Source organism: Balaenoptera borealis, assembly GCF_965194805.1.
Source record: "Balaenoptera borealis genome assembly, chromosome: 7".
Taxonomy (NCBI): Eukaryota; Metazoa; Chordata; class Mammalia; order Artiodactyla; family Balaenopteridae; genus Balaenoptera; species Balaenoptera borealis.
The window spans coordinates 70,892,483-70,917,387 of NC_138864.1; the positions used below are offsets into that span (position 1 = coordinate 70,892,483).

Here is a 24,905-nt window from a genome sequence, read left to right on the forward strand (position 1 = left end):
GCCCCTATCAAGGGACAGAGCTGGGATTTGATTCCAGGCACCCTATACTCCAGAGCCTTTGCTCTGAAGAAACAGTCCTTCTTTGAGAAATTCGGGGAGGACAGCAACAAGTCAGAGGGATGCCTGAGGTCATGCAAATGTGTAACGCATAGCTAGTCCACAAGGCAGAGGGCCACTGTCACTGACCTCATCACAAGAGCCTAACCAACCAGCTGCAGGCCCCTGTATTTCTTCAGACAATATTTTCAGAAGTCCCTACCTACTTGCAGAGCCATCAGAAGCTTGGGTTGTTAGACCAGCTCACGCTTGCAACTGAATGACACTTAACCATTCTTCAGGCATTGAGGCAATTCACTTACTTATTCAACAAGTAATCAAGGAAGATTTCTTAAGCACCACATGCTGCCACGCGCTAGGAATACCATAATGAATCACAACGATTCCTATGCTCAAGGACATTATAGTCTATTTGTGAACACAGAAATTAGGTTTCTAAATATTGATATGTTTTAATATCTTTATTTATTCATATTATCCTGAGAGTTAGATACAAGATTTCTGGGGCAGGGACAAACTATTTATACTTACTTACAGTAAAAACCGCATCAGCTCCCCTGGCCCCAATCTTTCCCCCTCCTAAGGTGATTCAGTGAGAGCCAGACGTCACATTACACTTACTGGGATCTGTACTATAGGTGAAGAACCCCCCCAAAACCTGAGAGTTTATCTGGAAGAGGAACAGCTGTCTCCCACTCCCCCCCTTTGTGAGACAGTGAGAAAAAACTTCGTTCCCTAATGTACACAAACTCTCCTTCAGGAAAGAAAAGGAAGGATCCTGTGCGCTTACCCTCTGGAATGTACATAAATATTTCCGGGGGCCATATGACAAGTTTCGTCCTGGCAAAGCCCACTAACAATTCCTGGGAAATAAAAATAGAATCTGGATAATAAAGTCTGACCTTTTTTTCTTTTCCTTTGTGCTTCATCCAGTTTCACTTGTTCACATGGGGCCGTGTGCAGAGGCCTTGCACCTGAGGTTGCACACGACACCGCAGTTCAAGACGGCAGCCGAGGGCTGTGTGCAAAGACACTGCACCCGGCACTGCAATGTGGAGCCACGCCCAACCTGCCAGAATTCCACCCCTCCCCCTGCTGTGAAGAACCCTATTAAGCAGCCCCTCCTACAACCTGTCCCGGAAAGTGTCTGCTCTAGAGTGGGAGCTTGCACCTCTCTTTTCTTTGATCAAACAATAAAGCTTTCCTCTGCTTACAAGCAGAATTCAGTCTTGTTCTATTGGTTCGAATGACACCAGGCAGCAGGACCGTCACTGGGGAAGTTTCTCTGGAATGAACTCCACGTAAGGGTCTTATTCCAAGACAACATTTGGAATGTCTCCAGGCCCAGCTTTGGTCAGGTGCCTTTTTCAGAATCAACCCATGTAAACATGGGGGTGAAATGTTCTAAGTGTCCAAGGCTTAATCATGTGCCTACCCACGGGGCTAGAGGAACAGGGGTGTGGTGATAATTGGTCCAATTTAAACCATATAGACTGAGAAGGATAACACAAAATGAGTAGAGATGTTTCCCCGAAGGAAAGGATGGTGGCAAACCAAAAGCATATGTCCACTACAGCAGGAAAGTATGAGTCAGAGCACAGGTGGGGAGATTTTTACTAGGTAGGGGGAAAAACGTGTCCTCCATTATAATAAGAGGAAATCATGTGAGTTAGATCACGTTGTGGTTGTTAAAGCTTATCTGTAGAGGAGGGAAAGATGAAGTGATCAGAGGTTTGAGGACAGAAAATAGCTTTAAAATAATTGCAGAGAGTAGGAGGATAAGCTATGAGAGACGTATAGTTAGGTACAGTGGGGAGAGGAGAGAGGTTGTTGACTAACCTGCTTAGTTGTATGATTTCTCCCGTAACCTACTCAAGAGTCTGGATTAGGGGTCAGCAAACTGTTTGTTTTTCCTGTCAAGGGTCAGATAGCAAATATTTTAGGCTTTGTGCACCACATATGGTCTCTTTCACATATTTTTCTTGGCCTTTTAACAAATCTTTAGAAATGAAAAAACTTTTCTTAACTCCTTGACTGGGCTGTAGCTTTCTGGTTTCCATGCAGACAGGGAAAACATGGAGGGTTACATACATCTATGGTTGTGAATTTGTCCAACAGGTAAAATGAAAATAAAGAGACAATAAAGTTTAGAGTATTTGTGAACAAGTGAATGAAACCGAGTCCACTAGACACTGAAGTCACCAATCACTCATTATTTATAGATAAATTCAATTAACATTGCTTAGGTGTTTGTCGTGTGCCAGACACAAAGCTATGTTCTGGGGATACAATGGTAATCAAAACAGGCATGATCTCTACCTTCATGGGGTTTAGAGCCTAGTGGGCAAAGACAGATTAATTTTAAAATAACAAATAAAAATGTATAATTATACCTGGATCAGTGTATAGCATATACAAATTTTGCAGCATAAAAAATTCAAGAAATATAACATTCTTCTATTCTTCCAAGTCAAATTTAACTTGCTTTGAGTCCCTATACTATGTCATACCCCCATCCCAAATCATTATGAGTTTCTCTCCCTTCAGGGTTGTACAATGATTCAGGAGTCTTTCACAGTCCAAAACAGTCAACTATGGCCCTTTGGCCTTTGGATTATGCAGATAACTGCTGTTTTATCTGCTTTCCAAACCTGACTGATTACTGTAAAGGGAAGAGAGGAGATGGAAGAGATCTGTGCCTGCAGTGCAAAGCTTGAACCTGGAGATCTTTACTAGCGATCTCCTGGCAATTTCCTGTGTACAAACCCCTAGGTCACTCAATTGCCACCTGTACTGTATCTGTCCAAGGAGTCAGCTATTTCTACCTCACAAAATTGAGTTTCTTGTTTCCAGACTCCCCAACTCTGGTACAGTGCCACATAAGTCCAATGAATAGTCAAATATTTCTTAAATAAAAAAAAAAAGAGGTGGGACAACACATGCCCACAAATTTTATTAACTTAGATGAAACTGACCAATTCCTTGAAAGACAGAAGTTACCAAAACTCAGACAAGGAGGAATAGATATCCATCCGTACATCCATTAAAGAAATTGAATTGCTAATTAATAACCTACCAAAAAAAGAATGCACCAAGTGTATATGATTTTACTAGTGCATTCCACCAAATGTTTAAGGAGGAAATAACATCAACTGTCAAACAACCTCTTCCAGCAGATAGAAGCAGAGGGAATACGATCTAATTCATTCTATGAGAGCAATATTGCCCTATAACCAAAACCAGATAAAGACATTGTAAGAAAAGAAAACAGATCAATATCTCTCATGAACATAAGTGCAAAACTTATCCATAAAATATTACCAAATGAATTCTATCACAAATAAAAAGAATTATATACCACAGCCAAGTGAGACGCACTCCAGGTATGCAAAGCTGGTATAACATTTGAAAAATCAATCAATATAATCTACCATACCAACAGGCTAAAGAAGAAAAATCATATCATCATATTAATTGATTAAAGAAGAACAAAGTTGAAGGACTTATATTACTGGATTTCAAGACTTTAAGGACTCTAAACCTACTATATAAACAATATAGTGTGGTACTGGCGAAAGCACAGACACATATATCAATGGATCAGACAAGAGAGCCCCCAAAATAGTCCCAAACAAATACAGTTAACTGATTTTTGCAAATGTGCAAAAGCAATTCCATGGAGAAAGGATAGTCTTTTCAACAATTAATGCTGGAACGATTAGAATTCATTCTAATGAAAAAAAAAAATCAAGACATATCTTACATCTTGTACAAAAATTAATTCAAAGTGGATCACAGAACTAAATGTAAAACACAAAACTGTAAACCTTCTAAAAGAAAACATAAAAGAAAATCTAGGTGGCCTTGGGTTTGGTAGAGTTTTAAAATATACCAAAGCATAATCCATGAAGGAAAAAAAAATCGAAAAATGGAACTCTTAAAATTAAAACCTCAGCTCTGTACAAGATATTGTTAAAAGAATAAAAAGACAAGCCACAGACTGGGAGAATATGTTTGCAAAACACATATTTGATAAAGGACTTTTATTCAAAATATACAAGAAACTCTTAAAACTCAATAATTAGAAAATAAACACATTTTAAAATGGGGAAAAAATCTGAATAGACACGTCACCAAAGACAAATGGCAACAAGCATATGAAAAGACACTCAACATTATTTGTCTTTAGGAGAATGCAATTTAAAACAAGATACCACCGTACACCTATTAGAATGGCTAAAATCCAGAATACTGACATTACTGTATGCTGGCAAAGATGTAGAGTAATAGGAACACTTATGGAATTTGGAAGACAGATGGCAATTTCTTACAATGATAAACATAGACTTACCACGTGTCCAGCAGTCGTGCTCCTAGGTAATAAACCAATTGATTTGAAAGCTATGTTTACACACAAACCTGCTTGCAAATGTTTATAGCAGCGTTACTGATGACTGCCAAAAACTGGAAGCAGACAAAATGTCCTTCAACAGGTGAATAGATAAACAAACTCTGGTGTATTCATAAGATGAAATACTATTCAGCAATAAAAAGGAATGAGCTCTTAAGACATGAATGAAAACACATGGATGACTCAAATGCATATCGCTAAGTGAAAGAAGTCAGTTTGAAAAGTCAGCGTACTATCTGATTCTATTTATATGACATCTGGAAAAGGCAAAACCTTAGAAACAGTAAACAGATCAGTGATTGCCAGGGATCTGGGGGTTGGGGCTGGGAGACTTGAAAAAGTAAAGCACAGGATTTTTTAGAGCAGTGAAACTTCTTTGTATGAAACTACTTTGTATGTAATGGTACATACATGACAGAATGCTTTTGTCAAAGACCACAGAACTTTACAGCACACAGGATGAATCTTAATGTATGCAAATTTTAAAAAAACATTTAGAAGGTCAGAGGAATCCCAGGATGGAGTGCAGAATATGATGTAGAAATCTAACTGTATTACTAATGTTAGTAATGAAACAACCTCACTGAAGAGGGTAGAGGCTAAGGTCTGCTCTAAGTGACTTTGGAAATAGAGTCTGTAAGACTAAAGGCAAAAGGAATAGTACATAAGAACTCCACTCTAGTTGATAAAGGTTTAAATTCTGAAACCACTGTACACGTATAAACATCTGAGTAAATGGATGACAGATGATGGGAGGCAGATTTCTCACTGTTGGAGTGAGAAGTTACAGATAAGCAAGGGAAGAAAATTAGGATTAGAGTTAGAGATATAAACATAAACTCATGATTAGTGTAATACAGATACAGAGGGATACATATTGGAAATATTCATATATATATGTAGATATACATGTGAGTATACACACATATGTTTCTTTTCTCTGTCTGCTATGAGAGCCTAGAAGTAATGACACCCCAAGAGCAATGAACACACCTAGTGCCCAGATCTTAGTTTCTAATTGGACTTCAGTTAATAATAATGTACCAATATAACAATAATGTATCAATATTGGTTCAGTGGTGACAAATGTGCCATAAAAATGTAGCATATTAATAACTGGGAAACTGAGTGTGGGGTATATGGAGACTATGTACTGCCTTCAAAACTCTTCTATAGACTTAAAACATTCTAAAATAAAATGGTTATTTAAAAAATAAAATATGGGAAATCTCTGTACTTTCCTCTTGATTTTGCTGTAAACATAAAACTGCTCTAAAAAAAATAAAGCCTATTTTTTTAACTTTTTTATATTGGAGTATAGTTGGTTAACAATGTTGTGTTAGTTTCGGGCATACAGCAAAGAGATTCAATTATATATATATACATGTATCTATTCTTTTTAAAATTCTTTTCCTATTTAGGTTGTTACATAATCCTGAGCAGAGTTCCCTGTGCTATGCAGTAGGTCCTTGCTGGTTATCCATTTTAAATATAGCAGTGTGTACATGTAATCCCAAACTCCCTAACTATCCCTTCCCGCCACCCTTTCCCCCCAGTAACCATAAATTCCTTCTCTAAGTCTGTGAGCCCATTTCTGTTTTGTAAATAAGTTCATTTGTATCATTTTTATATCATTCTTCTTTTATAGATTCTTCATACTGAGTGAAGTAAGTCAGAGAAAGTGAAATATCAGATGATATAGCTTATATGTGGAATCTAAAAACTTAAAAAAGTAAAAATAAAGCCTATTTTTAAAAATAAAATAAGACAAGAAGAAGCTTAAGTTCTCTAGCCTAGTAGCACTTCTTTTAATTCAGCAACATAAAAGTCCTTGAGCAAAAAAAATCCTAAAGCTTGACCATATGTTTGGTTGGGACAGGGTGAGAATTACCTATAGAAATAAGAGCACACAAAAATTACTATTTCAGTATTTTTTTCTGCAAAAAAGGCTATAAAACAAAAAATACACTTTAATCTTACATAAAAGAGTTCCTAATCTGGTCATTGTCAGCTAGGAAAGCCTTCCCTAAGAAAGGATGAATACAAGTTAACAAAGTAAAGTAGAGACTGCGGAAAGTGTTCCTGATTAAAGGAACAACATACACCTGAGGTAGAATTAAGACGAATCATGGTCAGTCAATGATGACCAGTGTGGCCAAAATGCAGAGTGGGACAAGATGGAAGCCTGAGAAATTTTAAGCATAGGCCCATCACATGTGGCCCTGTTGACCAAATTAACAGCAATGGTCTTCATCAGAGATGCAGCAGGACTCTACCGATGGGTTTTTAGGAGGGAGAAGGACATGATCAAATTTAAGCTTTGAAGATAGCTCTCTGGCTGCACCACAAAGAAGGAATCGGAGCTGGGCCAGAGTTGAGGCAGAATAAGCATTAAGAGGTTAGTTTATACTGTTCCTGATGATGGAATATAGTGACTCGAAATAGGGTAGTAGTCACAAATATGGAGGAAAATGAAAGATTTAATGGCTATTGAGGAGTTAAAATTAAAAGGACTTAGGTCAGGAGGAAGGCTAGGATTTCTACTCTTACAACTACTACTTAATATTGTGCTATAAGTTTCTAGCCAGTGCAACGAATCACAAAAAGATTAAAAGGACATACAAATTGGAAAGGAGGAAATCAAACTGCCTTTATTCACAGATGATACAATCATCAATATAGAAAACCCTATGGAATCTGCAAAAACAAAATTCTACTAGAACTAATAAGTGAATTTAACAATGTTGCAGGGTATAAAATCAACATATACAAATCAGTAGTATTTCTATATTCTAGAAATGAACAATCAGAAATTAAAATTTTTAAAAATACCATTTCAACAGCATCAAGAAAACACAAACTACTTCAGAATAAATTTGATAAAAGATGTACAGGATCTGCACACTGAAAAACTACAAAACATTGCTGAGATAAAATAAAGATGACCCAAATAAATGGAAATATATACCATGTTTATAGATCAAAAGATTCAGTATTTTAAAAAATTTAATTCTCCCCAAATTGATATATATATGTAGATTCAATGCAATCATAACCAAAATCCCAGTAGGCTTTTCAATGAAAATTGACAAGTATAATTCATACAGAAATGCAAGGGTCCTAGCATAGCCAAAACAAATTTGAAAAAGGAGAACACAGTTGAAGGACTAACCAGTATCTGACTTTAAGACTTATTATAAAGCTATAGTAATCAAGACCGTGCGGTTTTGGCATAAAAATAGACAATTCAGCTGATGAGACAGGGAGTTTAGAAATAAACCCACACATATCTAGACAACTGATTTTTGACAAAAGTGCAAAGGCAATTTAATGGAGGGAGGATAGTCTTTTAACAAATGAGCTGGTGCAACTGAATATCCATATGCAAAAAGTTAAATTTCAATCACAACATCCAAAGTTAACTCCAAATCGATACTGACTTAAATGTAAACCTAAAACTATAAAATATCTAGGAGAAAAATCCTTGTGTCTTTAGGTTAGAACAGATTTCTTAGAGATGCCACAGAAGCATGACCCATTTTAAAAATGAAAGATTGGACATGATCAAAGTGACAAACTTCTGCTCTTTGAAAGACACTATTAAAAGAATAAAGAGATAAGCCACAAACTGGAAGAAAATATTTGTATATTATATATCTGATGAAGGACTTATATTCAAAATGTATTAAAAGCTTTCAAAGCTCAATAATAACAAAATATATAATCCAGTAAAAAAAGGGGGCGATTTTGATCAGACACTTCATCAAACAACATTTGTGGTGGCAAATATTCTCAGGAAAAGATGCTCAACATCATTAGTCATTAGGAAGCGCAAATTACCAGCATAAGACACAGCTATATACATATCAGAATGACTAAAATTGCAGAGTCTAACTATACTACTTGTTGGCAAGAATGGAAAACAACTGGAACTCTGGTGGAAATGCATAAGCATTTAGGAAAATGTTAAACATACATCTACCACATGTTCCAGCCTTCCCACTCCTATCTATCCAAGAGAAAAAAAGCAATGAATTTATGTAAATATTGTATATGAATATTTACAGCAAGTTTTTCTCCCATCATCTCCCCAAACAGTAGTCCTATCCAAACAGAAATGCCAGTCAACTAGTGGATGGAACAAATTTTGGTACATCCATACAATGGAATGCTTACTCAACAACAAAGAGAAATGAAGAAATGATACACACGAGAATAAATCACAAAATAATTATTCTGAGTGAAGAAGATAGTTCACTTCTTCTGAGTGAAGAAGATAGTTCCCCCCCCCCAAAAAAGAGAAAGTATATATTTTATGATGCCATTAATATAAAACTCTAGAAAATGCAAACTAATCTTTAGTGAGAGAAAGCAGATCAGTGGTTGATGGGATGATGTGGAAGAAGGGGCAGAAGGGAGATGACAGAAGAGTATGAGGGATAGTTGAGGATGATGGTAATATTCAATATCTTGATTGTAGTGACAGTATATATGTATATTTTACAGATCAAATTGTACACTCTAAATATGTACAACTTATTATATCTCAATTTTTTAAAAGTATATGTTCTCCTCCAAAATTTTTTTAAGATGATAATATTAACGGAAAGGCCCGAACGAACTTTTTGGCCTGGCCAATAGATTGAATATGCTTGGAGAAGAGAAAGTATCAAGAATGATTCCCAGGCTTCTGGCTTATACACCCAACTGAATGATGGCGCTATTTCTGAGATAAGAAGGAACAGAATAGAACCACTGGAAGTTCTAGGAATGGGAATGAAGATTATGAGTCTTGTTTTGGATAGCATGATGTTAGATTTATGGTGGAGAGGAATATAAGGAGCATGTTCCAGTATGACAGGGACAGAGGGAGGTTTCCCAGAGACTGACGGAAGAGAGGAAAATAGGGGGACAGTGGTATATAAGCTGCAAAGTTTTAGGGCTTTTTCATGGAAGCTTGGGGGAGCTGTGCCAAGGGGACATAAGAAAGGCATGAACCATGTACTCCTGCATTCTATCCCCCTCGTATCTGTGTTAGGAGACCTTCAGGAGAAGTGATTTGGAAGAAGTCAAGTTTGTATGAACGTAACAAAGTAAAGAAATGTTCAGTTAGCCAGTGTGTAGGGCTGAGTTCCAGAAGACACAACAAAAGTCTGGAAAAGAAATGATATTGTCAAAGGAGGTGAATACTATAAAGGTCAGAACACAGAAGATGATAAATGGAGGGTCTTGCCTCAAAGGATGACAAAGAACAATAGGGATTTGAAGAACTGCTATTTTAGTTTTGATCACTGCATGAGAAAGAGTCTCACAGAATTCAGACTTGGAGATAGCGGAAGTAGATACAAAGCTGGGGAGGGCCATTTCTTCTCTTCTTGATCCACAGGGATGGTGATGGCTACAGTGGCTGCCAGTGGGCCGGACTGCCTTCGTCTACCCAGGAGAAGGGAGTTGGTGGGCATTTTGCCAGGTAAGATTCCTCATATATGGGTGATTTGCATTGAGTCATTGTTGCAGCTCTCTACAGAGAGATGGAAAGGGAGCTGTTGAAATTGATGTTTGTTTATTATGCTCCATCATGTGTCCAGGACTGTGAGAGATGCAAAGGAAGCTTAAAAAATTATAGCAGCCTGTTATGTTCATAACAAAAATTAGAAAGCACTATGAAGTGGTATTTAACCAAGCACTAGAGAGCATAAATTTAAATAAGCAGCAGGAATAAGAAAATGGATGGACAATGTAGGTAAAGTTCATCAGAGGAGCTTCCTAGAAGGAAATGGAGCTTTTCAAGAAGTTTAGGATCTAGCTAGGAGGAAAAGATATAAGCAGACAGCAGAAAAGAGGAAAAGTGTAAGTAAAAGTCCCAGGCCAGAATATATACGGAGTGTGTGTGTGTGTGTGTGTGTGTGTGTGTATTTTGTGCGTAAACCCATATGTGTTACAGTTGACAGAGGGAGAGAAAGGCAATAAAACAAGGGAAATAAATTTTATGATGGGGTAATGTGAAATAAAATTTGGGATAGATAAGTTGGGTACAGATTATCAAGGATCTTGAAAAGTGTACACATGATCTGAAAAACAGTAGGAAGCCATAATCAATTTGACCAAGGAGCTGTATGATCAAAGTAACACCTTATAAAAATTAGCACTGCATTTGTGTACAGGATAGTCTGGAGAGGAGACAGGCAGTTTTATAGTTCTGAAAAAGTGCCTTTGAAAGTCAAAACATTTTTAAGTCTTTGTAGAGCTAAATTGAAGAACTCCCCAAAACATAACATTTTCTTTCTTTCTTCTCAAAGGAATGCTGACATAGCAAGCTAAATAGTTTCACCGTGTCTTTGTACTTTCTTTCTAAAAGGAATATTAAAGAATTGCTATACTCTTTTAATCTGAGGAGCTCCATATACAGGGACTTTAACTTCTATCTAGAAATTTTACTGTGGGAAGCTTTCCTCTCAACATGCACACTACTTATTTTTACTTGATGCCTTAATAATTCATTTCCAGTTTGGTGATTTTTATGTTAACATGGAGAAATTGATGAGGGCTCCCTACCTAAAAATTCAAATGACTAAAGGTTGAAAGCTAAAACCTTTAGGGTTAGAGGAACTATGGTTATTTAGTGAAGACTAGGGAATAACTTAAAACTTTTCCCCCCAGTGGACATAGATTTATCTTATTACATAGTTTTTAATCTCTTACTAAAGATAATGCAAGAACAAACACATTTGTTTTGAAATATGTTTTCAAGGAGAGCCCAGAAAGAATTTTCTTACAGTAAGTTATACACTGGAGCAGATAGTAAGGAATGTTATAGATTTTCCTAGAAGAGTTTTGCTAAGGTTGTGGAGGTCCAATTTGATTTTAGGCAAGACTCAAACGTGTTAAAGGCAGAAGTGGCAGAGGTCTAGGCAAATTAGGGTTAAAGAAATATTAAAATAAATACCCTTTGACTTTTACCTTTAAAAGAGTCAAATTTCAGGGAATGACTGGTGGTCTAATGAGGTGGATATCATAAAAACATATTTTGCAGGGTGATATGGTAATAAACCAGTTAAGGAGTAAGGAAACTCAGTAAAAGAAAGATACAATTTTGAAATTTTGAGTATAGGATGTTTTCTGTCACTCATATTTGTTTTCTAGCTCAGTTCCCACCAAATATATTTTTAAAAGATAAATGTTAAAAAATACTACAATGCTTTGACTTTAACTTTTTTAAGCATTGGGTTCCACGCTGCACTGCTCTGGAACTCCTCTATCAGAATGGTGAAGGTCCTCCCCCACTGTATGAGTTTCCAGGGACGGCTATAAGAAAGTACAACAATCTGGGTGGCTTAAGCAATAAAAAGTGATTGTCTCACAGACCTGAAAGCTAGAAGTCAAAAATCAAGGTGTCAGAAAAGTTGGTTCCTTCTGAGGGATGCGAGGGGAAATCTGTTCCATGCCTCAATCCTAGCTTCTGGTAGCCTTGGGAGTTCCTTGGCTTGTAGATGGCATGATCTCTGTATCTTCACATTATCTTCCCTCTGTCTCTATGTTCACATTTCCCCTTTATATAAGGACACAATTATATTGGATCAAGACCCACCCTAATTACCTTATATTAAATTGATCATTGACAAAGACCTTATTTCCAAATAAGGGGGCGTTCACAGATCATGGGGGTTAGGACATCAATGTCTTTTGTGGAGACACAATTCAATCCATAACACCCACCATCATTGACCTCACCACTCACCCTAATGCAGCTTTGGCACCAAGAGAGTGCTAGTACTTCTGAGGGGGAGCAAATGCAAGTGTGGGAGAAGTGTAAGGTAGAACAGAAACAGAGGAATTGCTGGCAACAAATACAAATTTTTTAAAACATTAGGTGGATTAAAACCATTTGGTGGATATCTAGGGACTATCAAAGCCTATCAGTTTGAAAAGTCAGCAGCAAATTTTACCTAAAGTCTACCAGACATAAAATACGTGGAACGCTAATTCAATACTTTTCTTTTAATGTTCCTGTTTTCCTCGCAAGACCTAGTTGTGACTTTTTAAAATCCTTTATTTAAAATATGATATGAGGAAATTGGTCATGATTCACCATAAAATTTTGTTTACCTTGGAAAAGAAGGCTGTTACTTTAAAAGAAAATCTTTTTAAAGCTCTACTTTTCTCTTTCATCCCCCAAAGAGAAAGAAAATCACTATATTCATCAAAAATATGCTACTGGGAAGATCCTGTGATTAAGCCTAATTTATAGGAAACAACCAACAACAAGGAAAACATCTGACTCTCTGGAAAGTTTTATGAAAACTCATATACTTACATAAAGAAAAATCTACAGAACCCAACCCATTTTCTTTTTCTTTCCTTTTATTTTCTCTTTTTTTCTTTTTTGCCAGAAAAGGAAAGCGCTGGGAGTTGACACTGACCTTGTAAACAGCAGAGCCAAAGTTTCTGTAAGGCAAGGTTGCAGTTTCTCACAGCTAAGAGGTGTAGAGGCCAATATCAGAATCCAGCTCTTCTAATCCTCTGTGTTGCCTCACTACATAGTGCCATGAGCCATATATTCCAAAACCTTTTGCACTTACAGAGTAATTCCCTGACTCTAGTAAGCCCTCATTTGTACCAGTTAGGAATACTTTCAGTAGCAAATAGCAACACAGTAGACTAACAAAATCTTAAGTAGATAGGGTTTGGAGGCAGGAGTGGTTTTTGTTTTGCTTTTTGCTTTGTTTTGTTTCTCCATAACCCACACTCTGAAATAGAGTCCAGGACATGAGTGTTGATCCAATCTTGTCCTTAGGAATTGGGCTCTTTCTACTCTTCCTTTCTACCATCCTCAGCAAATTGACTGTTTGTCCTTATTTTTATCACTTCATGGTTTCAAATGACTCTCACAGCACCAGGCATCCTGTCTTTTAGGTTAAAAGAAGCAACACCAGGGACCAGTGAGCTACATTTTCATTTCTGTTGTTTTTTTAGGGAATAAAGACTTTCCCATAAACCTCCAACTCATCCCTTTTTGGTCAGATCTCAGTCACCCTTAGTTAAAATGAGGATGGGAAATTCAGTACATGGTAAAGGGACATAAGATCATCATGATTTGCTTAGACTAAGGCTAAAACATCATGACACTGAACCAAATCATGGTTCTGTAAGCAAGGAAGAACAGAGAAAATGCCTCTGGGTATGCCAAAACAACTTTGGGGGTATTTCAGAAGGCTTTTGAGAATCTTTAAATGATAACCCATCACTGGAGCCTGAAGGAACAACAAAAAAGATGATTAAAACAATTAGCTACAAGAACAAATAAGAAAAAATAGGGACTATTTCTCACTTTGGGAAGCTCAAGAAATACCATTGGATAAAAGCAGAGTTCCTTATGATAACAACAAAAATTGACTAACTTAATAATCCACATAACAACAGCATTGATAGGGACACAAGTAAGTATTTGCTGATCCTTAATGGACATCTGCCATAACATATTTAAATGCTAAATGGAATCATTTCAACAAGTGGCCTTATGAAAAATTTTACAATATCCAGAATAGGGCTTTGAAAACTCTAATATGCTTACAAATCACATGGGAATCTTGTTAAAATGCAGATTCTAATTCAGTAGGTCTGGGTAGGGCCAGAGACTGAATTTCTAACAATTTCCCAGATGGTGCTAATGGTTCTGGTCCATGGGCGATACTTTGATTAGCAAGGATCTAGAAAACAATTCGTATCTTTTAAATTGTTTCAGCATGATATGAAGTTTACCTTTGGTTGAGATTTTTGCAAAAAATCATTCTTGCTTTGGGTGAGAATGTTTTTGTGAGGAAAACATTCCCTGGAATGTTAATAAAAACCATTTTGAATAATTAGTTACTACAAACATCACTTTTGCTTCTTTCATATAGCTTCACTCTCAATCAAGTACTAGTCACAAGTGATTTTTCCTCTTAATATTATTGGGAAAAAAAAATTTTTATTTTGGTCACGCCACATGGCACGTGGGATCTTAATTCCCCGACCAGGGATCGAACCTGTGCCCCCTGCAGTAGACGCGCAGAGTTTTAACCACTGGACTGCCAGGGAAGTCCCCCAACCATTTTTATTATAAACCCAAATGCCTTCTAAGGCTAGAGAATCCTTAGAAATGGACTCAGAAACCCCCTTTGTTCTGTAAGCATTTTGATAGGTCTGGCTTTGAGGTTTTAGCCAGAAGCCCTTTAAATGTAGACCAATTATTTAATGCTTCTGGGCTTATTACCTTCAGCACACCTTCTAGATAAAGTATGAAATTAGGGGCAAGTTTTTTACTCATTTGTGTGCAGTTGCTTGAAAATGACCTTTCAGTCCCCGGCTAGGCAGGACCAGGGTTGGGGAGAGGAGGTCACAATAAGACACAGTAAGGGGGCTTCCCTGGTGGCGCAGTGGTTAAGAATCTGCCTGCCAATGCAGGGGACACGGGTTCGAGCCCTGGTCTGGGAAGATCCCACATGCCGCGGAGCAACTAAGCCCGTGAGCCACAACTACTGAGCCTGCAACTGGAGAAAGCCCTCGCACAGAAACGAAGACCCAACACAGCCAAAAATAAATAAATAAATTAAAAAAAAAAAAAAAAGACACAGTAAGGGATCGAGGTCTACTAGAAGGATATCAGAGGCTATGCAGACAGAGCACACAGGCTGAGGCAGTGACCTAACGTTTACCCCTCCCGAGTGTGTGGGGAAGACAGGAATTCCTCCTTGCATTACAACTCTACAGACACTGCATCTTTCCTTATCTTTGAACAATAAATTCCTTAACATGGTACACATTTTGTTAAGGTTCTCTTAATGTTTGATGATGCCCAAGAAATCAAATTCATTTAGGTACATTCAGGGTTCTGTGTTTCTTCATGGGCATTAGCTATAAGAATATGTGCCAAAAGTGACTATCAGATTTAATGACTGTGGACCCTGAACGGCATTGTATCTAAGAGCCAGAATTGATCTCCCTCGTTTTCTGTCTGTGTGTAATGGATGGAATATTTGTGTCCCTGCTCCCAAATACCTATGGTGAAGCTCTAACCATCAATGTGATGGTACTTGGAGATGGGGCCTTTGAGAGGTAATTAGAGTTAGATGAGGTCATGAGGGTAGAGTCTTCATGATGGGCCTTATAAAGAGAGGAAAGACTTCTCTGGCAAAGCTTTAAAAAAATATTATGAGTGTGGCAATGGTCGTTCCCTCAGAATAGTATCCCCTCTAGCTGGTTTAAGCAAAAGAGGTTTTTGTTTTGTTTTGTTTTAATAGAACAGTAAAAAGGCTTACAGATTAATTGAGAAACAGTCTTGAGGTTGAGAAATTTCCAAAGCCACACCACACAACTGGGCCACCTGGGAGCAGGTCCATGACAGGAAGTCCGATTATGGCTGCTGACTACATACCCAGCCCCTGCTACAACTGCGTCTTATGCCTCTCGCCCCATTTCCTTCAGTCCTGAATTCAAGTTTTTCACGAGTGCATCTTTTTGGCACAACCTGAATCATAGCCAGAACTCTAGCTGCTTTGGAGTCTGAAAAGTGTTACTTTTAGCTTTCCAGCCTCTGCAGTTTAGGAAGGAGGTTGAAAAGATTATTGAATAGTTAAAACCATAGTATCAGCCATAATAAGCAAAACAAAATGGGCAAAAGTTTCAAACTCACTTAAATCAACTTATGAAATTCCAGCTTTTGGCCCTTCAGGGAATGCCACCCTAATGACACACTAAATTACCCATTTGCCTAGGACCCATTCCCTCTAAACAGGCTTGGTTTTTCACCATCCGTTTTCATCCCTGTACCAGACCTACCTCCTAAGTCTCCTCACATCCTCGTGGCCTCAGCTGTTCCCTACCTGAGGGCTGCTTGCCCCGATTCCTGACTAAGAGCAGGCCAGCAATGGCTGACTGGCTCATCCCATTTCAGTGGTTATAAAACCTTGAAGACTCACCATTTAACACTGGTTATCTCAGCCTCCACTGCAAATTCTGGGGAGAAAAGGCCAGGCTCTGATATGGCCTCCATCACTTTTATCATGGCAGAAACCACAGCCGCTCCAGTAGCTGGTGGTCCAATCCCACCAGCTGTCCGGAGGGAAGATGGGAGTTAACACTGGCAAACCAGAGGTGAGAAACAGGATACAGAAAGAAGTCTGTAGATAGTCTGTTCACCCTTCTTTCCATGGAGGCCTGTTCTGAGATGCTGGGAACTCATGAGGTCTCTCTGGAGGTGTTCTGCATAACCGAGCAACCATTTCAATGTCCTATAACTAGATCTCCCTAACATGATTTTTAAAATTTATTTCTAGCCTCCCTTTTTGCCTCATTCTTGCTCCCCCAGGACTGCATTCCACAAGAAAGCATGTGCTCATGAGATTAACCTGACTCTTTTCTCAGGAACCCAGGCTAAGATAACACCTTTGCATATAGCAGTCTCTCAGTAGAGAAAGACATTTTCTTTTTGCTAACCACATCCGACTTCTTAAAATCTGGCTCAAAATATTCCCCTCTAGAGAAACCCATACTTCACTAATCATTTCATTACTTCTTATCCAACCTCATTTACTCTTAATTTTTTCCTGAATGTTTCCTATGATTACATTAATTTGTGCATTTCTTCACTTCTTTTGTGCATACTGTCATCGGCAAAGCCCACTGGGGTCCCAGGAAAAAAATAAGACGGAATCTCGGTGGTAAGGTCTAACCTCCTCTTTCGCGCTTCGTCTAGTTTCACGTACAGAGGCCTCAAACTCGGCGCTTCATACCTGAGTTTCTCACGAGAAATGGCCAGCGGACACCTCAGCTCCTGGGTCATGTGCGGAAGCGCTGTGCAGCGAACTGCAATTCAAGATGGCGGCGGCAGGCCCCGTGCAGAGAAGCTGCGCCCCGCACTTGTGATCTCGAGCAGCGAGCACAGCTGCGCCCACCTCTGAGAACTCCGCCCCCTCCCCCGCTGACAAGATCCCTGTAAAGCAGACCCACCCGCCGTGGCCTGTCCCGGGGGGCATACGTTCTAGAGGCAAGCTGGCACCTCTTCTTTCTTTGATCAAAGAGTAAAAAGCTTTTCTTTGCTCCTGATCCAAATCGGGTCTCGTTCTGTTGGCCCCAATGACACAGAGCAGGAGGACGCCTGTTGGAGGCGGACTTGGGAGGGTCAATAACAATATTAGGTCTGATTTTCTCCTTTCCTCAAGCTGTTAAGAGCATGGACTGTCACTTTTTTAAGATAGATTTTCTCAGTAATGCTTAATACAAGGGCTCTGCCACAAAGTGTGCCCAGTGTAAACGTGGTTTGAGGTTTGACGTTTAGAGAGGAGGTGTCCGTCCACCCTCTGGTGCTTCCCTGCCTGCATCAGCATTTCTTCTAAGCCCACTTTGTCTTCCTGAGGCAGCCCCAGTCTTTCCAGGGCCAATCTGCTGCACCTCCCCCCGGGTCCGACCCTCCAATAGGAATTATCTTCCTCCTGCCTGCAGTTCTCTGTCCACTGCTCAGCCTTGAAAAACAACAGACTTGGTCTGGGTCCCATTCTTGACTACTCGGCTGATAAACAATTTATGCCAAGTCATTAATGACTAAAGGGAGGACACCTGAGGTGAATTCATGTCTTTAAGGATATCCTGTAAACAGCTGCCTTAAATCGATGTGGACTTACTCTAAAAATGCAATTTAGACACTAAAGTAGCTTAATGAAGGAAAATTTTCTGAGCAAGATGATTTAAATTAGTGATTGCAGTGTTGAATTGCAATATTCTAGAACTCCAGTATATCATGCTATTGATTGTTAAGAACCACTCTTTTTGTTGGTGTGATACCATTATTTTAGTATTTAAAAAATCTGAAATCTGAATTATTTATGTCTTGAGAAGTACCTAAGAGAGTTAAACCCAGCATTGAAAGGGAGGCTTTACGATTTCTCAAGGTGTCTGGGCTAGTGAGTGAAAAAGATTGGAAGTCTTAACACAGATTTTCCCAGATCAAATTCTTTCTAGTTCTACTTCTTGAAAGAAGTATTTTTAAAAATTATTTTTAGCATTAACCTGAGTATATAATGAAGGAGAGTCTCCCTAAAAGAGAATTATAAAGAACAAAGACTCAGTCCTACCCTCAAAATATCTGCACTTCGAATGGGGTCAGGTTGATAGCAAAAACAATCAGTGTTCAGTGGTGGAAACTCCTTATCTGTTTGATTGATTTGTTTTGTTTGTTTGAACAAAGGCTGTTTCATAGCAGAAATTAAGAACCAGGCATCTTGCAAATCGACCGCTGGGCCTTAGTAACAAAAACTACAGCTCACTGTCAATAAAAATATTGACGTCTTTAATAAAAAATAAAAATTTCTAAAATATTATATTAGCACATGAAGATAAGATTACTTGTAGGTAAAAGATGAGAGAAAGAAATTTGGATTTAGTTTATATTTAATCTCTTAACTATTCCTCCAGCTAGTATAAAATATGAAAAATCATTCCTAGTGGCTAGAAAAATTTGCCCCCAAACTAGGCTCACCATCAAAGATGTCACCATTGATACACATGGTTCTTAAGATCAGACCTGTAAAAAAAATCAAATAATTTAATTCGTTTTAAGGATTTATTTTTTTCACTTTTTGTAATGTTAGTTTATTTGGTATAAGTATTTTTTATTGCATTTCCCCTGCTATTAATTCAAATTAGAATGGTAATGTATGTTTAATATTTATATTTTTGAAATTTAAGTTTCATTTAATGTTATATGTTTATACATTTTATAGGTGACATCTGCCAAATATTTCATTTTAATGATTTAAAAAAATTTTTCTGAATTCTGAACAGTTTTTAAATAAACAACAGGTATTAATACCAGGTTATCAATACATTATGAAAGAGACTTCCTTGGTGGTACAGTGGTTAAGACTTTGCCTGCTAATGCAGGGGCTGTGGGTTTGATCCCTGGTCAGGGAGCTAAGATCCCACATGCCTTGCAGCCAAAAAAAAAAAAAAAAAAAAAACACCAAAACATAAAACAGAAGCAATATTGTAACAAATTCAATAAAAACTTTAAAAATTGTCCACATCAAAAAAAATCTTTAAAAAAATACATTATGAAATAAATATGAAAATATCACTATGTCATTCTGCTCCAATAGTGTCATCATGATTTTCCGTGGCTCTTCTTAATAATGCCACTTAAATGCCAGTTCTAGTCGGCTGAATGTGCAAGTGAATGTTCAGTGTATTTCTTCTGATACTCCCCTCCTCAGTGCCTCTCTCTCCTCTGAACAACTCATTATTTCTTCTTCCCAGGGGTGTCTTCTGACCCTGCAAACTCAGAAAGGGGAAAACAGCTATTTCTTGAGCATCAACTCTGTGCCTAGCACTGTGTTCCATGCCTTCCATAATCATCTCATTTAATCATCACAATTATTCAGTGTGGTCCTTGTCAAAATCTCCATTTTATAGCTGAGGAAATGGACGCTGAGTGGTGTTGAATAGCACAAGAGCTGTCACATTTCTGAGACGTTGTCTGGCTCCTCTGGGCTGAGCCCAGTGTCCTCTTCCTTCTGCTTCACTGCATCAGGACTCTCGGTCTCCTCTTTGTGTACTAAGTCTGCAGAAATTGCTTTATTGCACACCTACACAAGATACTTTGTTTTTAAAAACTTGAAGTATTTTTTCAATAATTAAATAGTATTTTATCTTCAACTAAGTCGGAGGTGGGAATACATGACCTTTATGATCTTCTCATTCCCTGAGGGGGTCTACCAAATGACAAAGAAGGCAAATGCCTAAAATAGCAAAAGGAATGTGGTGAGACAACCCAGAAAACATCCTGAGAAGCCCTTCATGAGGAAAACAGAAACTTGAAGACATAATGAACATATTATGCTTTCTCCTAAAGCAAAAATACAAATTGAGCATCTTACTTGCTCTTCGATATTGAAACATGTAGAGATTTTCTGAATATTTATTCTCTTTAGGTGATTAGGATTAATGATGTCTTCCATTTGTGAAGCACTGACTGTTTGCTAAGCACTTCAAATTTGTCGGCAGTTTATTGAACATTGCGAACTCAGCAGGGTTCAAACTCCAAAGGGTTTTATTTTTTCTTCAATCACTGCTTTAAAACATGCTCCCTTGAATCTCCCCTTCCCAAGACTTTATGGCGTCTCCAGCAGATGCCAGTTTTCTGAACTTTTCAGGTTGTAAAAATATACTCCAGTGCCATCCACTTCCAAGGAGAGGGGGCATCTCCTGATGATTTCCCCCCTTCCCCACCCCACACATCTTCTGAGCTCTTTGCTGTGTTGAAGACAGGGAGACAGAATTCTCAAAGGGAGCGGAAATGTTTTTACTTACCGGTTGCCACCATGATCTCTGCCCTCTCCCAGGGCAACCATCCAAATCTGGACCTCTTGGGAGACACCTGATGATTCTCTGGAAGGCTCTTCTGCAGCCTCTTCACTGAGTTGCCACCTCTCATGGGAAATTAGCTCCAGTGGACCTTTTCCAATCTCCCCCAGCTCCCATCCCTATATAATCCATTCTACAAGCTTTTGCTGCTGGGGTCTCTTCTTAGTCACACGTTACGGTGGGGTTCCAATAATTCAAGATTTCCATGGTATCCACTTGACTTAGAGAAGTCTCATGCATCTTTTTCCTGCCAGATGTGCCCTATTCCCCTACTGCTCATTTTCTCTACCCTGAGTTTTTTCCCTAATTCTCTTTCCCATTGCTTACATAGGCACAAAGTGCAGTTTAGCAAATCCATTCATTGCTTAAGTAGGTATCCAACTGAAAAATGAGATTCCAGGCTCAACTTCTTGCCAGCACCCCTGTCCCCAATCTCTACAAATCATTCTCTTGGGGAACCCCATTGGTTTATTTTATAAGGAGCACCCTCCAAGGGTGGAAGGAAAAGACATGGAACTCTTTCTGAAGCTGAAGATTACAATTCAGTAGTTCCCTCAAGATTAGATTAGTGAGTAGAGAGTGATAACTGAGGCAGCAGAATGAATTTGCCTCTTAATAAATCTCAATCATCTCTTTGTCCTCTAATTATCATCTATTTTCCCCAAGTTTGGAGCCAAGTTGCCAGTTCTGAGACAATAAGAAAAGTCCCACCCAGTATCTTATCACAAATGCAATGTATATGAACTCCACACAATTCTGAATGATAGGTATTATTATGACTTAGAGTGAAGCTCAAAAAATAATCAGTGTTATGCTGTGAGAGGAAGAGAATTTCCATCATCTCATACCATGCTTGGTACTAGGGCTCAATAAATACTTATTGAATAAATAAATAATGTGACTGAATAGCCAAGGTCATGCTTAGGAAGTGGAGAAAATGACATTCAAACTCAGTTCTTTTTGACTATCAACATCTCCCTAAATAAAGTGTCATCCTCACACCAACACTGATTATAACCACAGCCCAGTGTTATAACATCTCCTGTCTGACTCAGATGTATCTTTCAGAGAAATTATCTCATTTCTCTCCCCATATTGGAATCTAGCCCCAGAAGGGTTCCATCTACATACACGTGAAACCAATTAGCAGGTCCTAAGAACAGAATGAGCTTATCTTGCCTGAGCTTGGCTTTCTATATTTTGCAGTTGCATATGGTTGGTGAAATCACTCCATGGCAGAATCTTTAACTTTCACACAGATCATTCTCCCCTGAGCTTTTCTGTTTTCAGTTGTTTAATAAGCAATAAGGATCTGTGTGACATTTATCATCTCTTAATTACTGTAGGTTCTCAACTTCAGTGTCTTTATAAGGCTGGTGAGTTACTTATAGGGACTTTAAACTCAAAGAAGTATTGGGTGGGTGAATGAGTGAACGGATGGATGGATGGATGAATTGGGTGAATGCCTACATTTCAGGTAGTTGACACCATGTAAATGTATCTTGATTAATCAGCATTCCGTAAACCAAAAAGCAGCTGAATCTTAGAAACTTAGAGAACTATGCAAACAGTGCTCCAACAAGAACCTATGCCCTATACAAATATAGGAAATATATGAAAAACTCACTTTAAAATACTTACTTAAAAATTGACACTTGCCAATTATAGTGGAAAAAATATTTTAAAATATTTGGTTATGGAGCTGAGCCAAATGGAGACACTGAGGATTCGGGAAGAGTACCTCTGAGAGAAGATAAAGGTTTTCTTATCACTTTACCAGCACTGGTTGAATTTCAAGTAACCTTTGTGTTCCTTGCCAAAGCTACAGCAGAGGGCTAGCTTGGGAGGGCAGCAACTCAAACCCTGCCTGCACCTGTATGAAATGGGACAGGTTGGTGGTTATTCTCCTCAGGTACTGCTTCTAAGGTCCAGGGCCCGAGGCTATGAGATGCAAAATGAATGAAAGTACAAGGAACGTATTTGCATTTGGCTTTGAATAGCATGATTACGGCGGCCCAAAGATATGTAGTGGTCTCTAACAATCATTTTAAAAACAGCAGAAACTAACACAACATTGTAAAGAAATTATACTCCAAAAAGGATGTTAAAAAAAATTTAAAAAACTAACCAAGGTGTTGAGAAGTGCAGGGAAACAGTTTGTAGGCTTGGTTTGGAAGGCTAGAGGATCAGGGCCGGGTGGTGGCCACCCAGCACCACACAGGGTCCCCTTCTGAGACAAGAGAGAAGCCTTGGTGTCTATTCTTGGCATTGATCTGACTCTCTCATAAGTTTCTGGCAACCTCCCAGAGAGAACAGCGTGTTCCCTGCTGAGTGTATACAGGGCTTCAAAAACATGTTTGTGTGTGCAGCCCAGTAGGCAGGGCCTGGCTTAGTCACTCCTTGCCAACTACTGCCTCTCTGGACTGTCAGGAGGAAGACTTGGGCTCAGACCTGCTGTGCAAGTCCTGGTGTTTCTGAGATGCCCAAATAATCGGCGCAGAGATCAATTTTTAGGGAACCTGAATGTTCCTGTAGACCATGGTCCAATAAATATTCTTTTGCAAGGAGTAAATATAGACTGAGTTTCAGCTGACCTCCTATTATGGTCACAAAGGCCTCCTTTGGATACTTGCACCTGTTTTCCAGGGTTAGATCTTCCAGCTCGGCATGATTACTCACCCTGTGGGAGCTAAGATAATGCAGATTAGCTCCAGCCCTGGGTACTGCCAGCCTGAAGGGACTGACTCACTCCCTGCTCCTCACACGGCCTTTTCAGGAGAGTGAAATCTGAGCAGAAGAAGGGATTAGTCAGCCTGACCTAAGGGACTCCTGAGGGGGTGTTTGGGGTTTCCAGTAAACAGAAAAGGGGTTATCAGAATGACTGTGGGCTCCTGGGCCCTGTGGGCAGGCAACACAGGTCCACTTGTCTTGGACTCGAACAGCAAACAGCAGCCAAAATATTGTGGAATATCTTAGGGACAAACTATTGCAGATCAAAAGACATCGTCATTATAGACCTATTCTCGTAGGCAAGGTAGGTCTATAAAAAAATGGGGGCCACCATAGAACTTTCTGAAATCAACTGTTGGAATTTCTTCATCTTTGAATATAGCCAGCACTTTTCTTTAACTACTCCTAACACATCTTTCCTAGTATGGTCTTGCACTGTAGTTTACTGAACGCCCAGTCTTACCACACTCCCCTCTCCCCCTTCCCCTGCCCCCCCACCTCCACCAGGTACTCTCTCCTAAGTGTCATGACTCTATTGGACTTCTCCATCCCGCTGTTTCATTAGCCTCTCAAATTCAACTTGTCCAAAATTATTCTTGTCATAAGAAACAGTATAGTATAGTGGTTAGGAAGCAAAACAAATCACATAGGTATTGGTATGGGACCAGCTGAGCTCAAATCCTGACTATGTGATCTTAGGTAATTGCATAACCTCTCTGTACTGCAGTTTAGTTGTCTAAAATAAACACAGCAGTACTTTCATCACAGGGTTGTAGTGAGAATTAAATGAGTTAAAACATGTAAAATGATTAGCACCACTATCTTTGCCATATTAGATTTGCCATAAGTAATAGTTAAAAGAATCAATGAAGTAACACATTCAATGGTGAATCCAATATTTAAATGCTCAAGCTATTAATAACAAAAAAAGTCAAAAAGTGAAATTACAGAATTTGAGAAGCCCAGAGTGGAGCAGCGATTTTGACAGTTAGTAACCAGGTAACCTTGGTTAAGTCACATAACTTTTCTGATCCCTAATTCCACACATATAAAATAGGGATGGTACTAGCAGCTGACAAATGCTGGCTGCTGACTATGTGTCAGGCATTACTGAAGCACTTTAGAAGCATTATAAATAACCAGACAAAGATTTAATAATCATTTCAGAATAATCACTGATGATAGAGAATGCAACATTCTTCTCTTCATTCATTCAATAGTTATGTTAACTCCTACTAAATGCTAGGAGTTGAGATGCAAAAGGAACAAATTGCAAAATATTTGAACAGGCAGTCCACCAAAGAAGATAAAC

General features: G+C 38.7%; 1 protein-coding gene across 2 annotated transcripts in view; it reads left to right on the forward strand.

Annotated features, from left to right (window-relative positions):
* PDK4 (pyruvate dehydrogenase kinase 4) overlaps positions 1 to 12,739 on the forward strand; it is a 31,952-nt gene extending 19,213 nt beyond the window's left edge. For both annotated transcript variants that reach the window (XR_014246430.1, XR_014246431.1), the window contains one exon: positions 991 to 12,739. The gene's annotated coding sequence lies outside the window, so the exon portion shown is untranslated. The remainder of the gene's footprint in view (positions 1 to 990) is intronic.
* Positions 12,740 to 24,905: the final 12,166 nt, after the last annotated feature.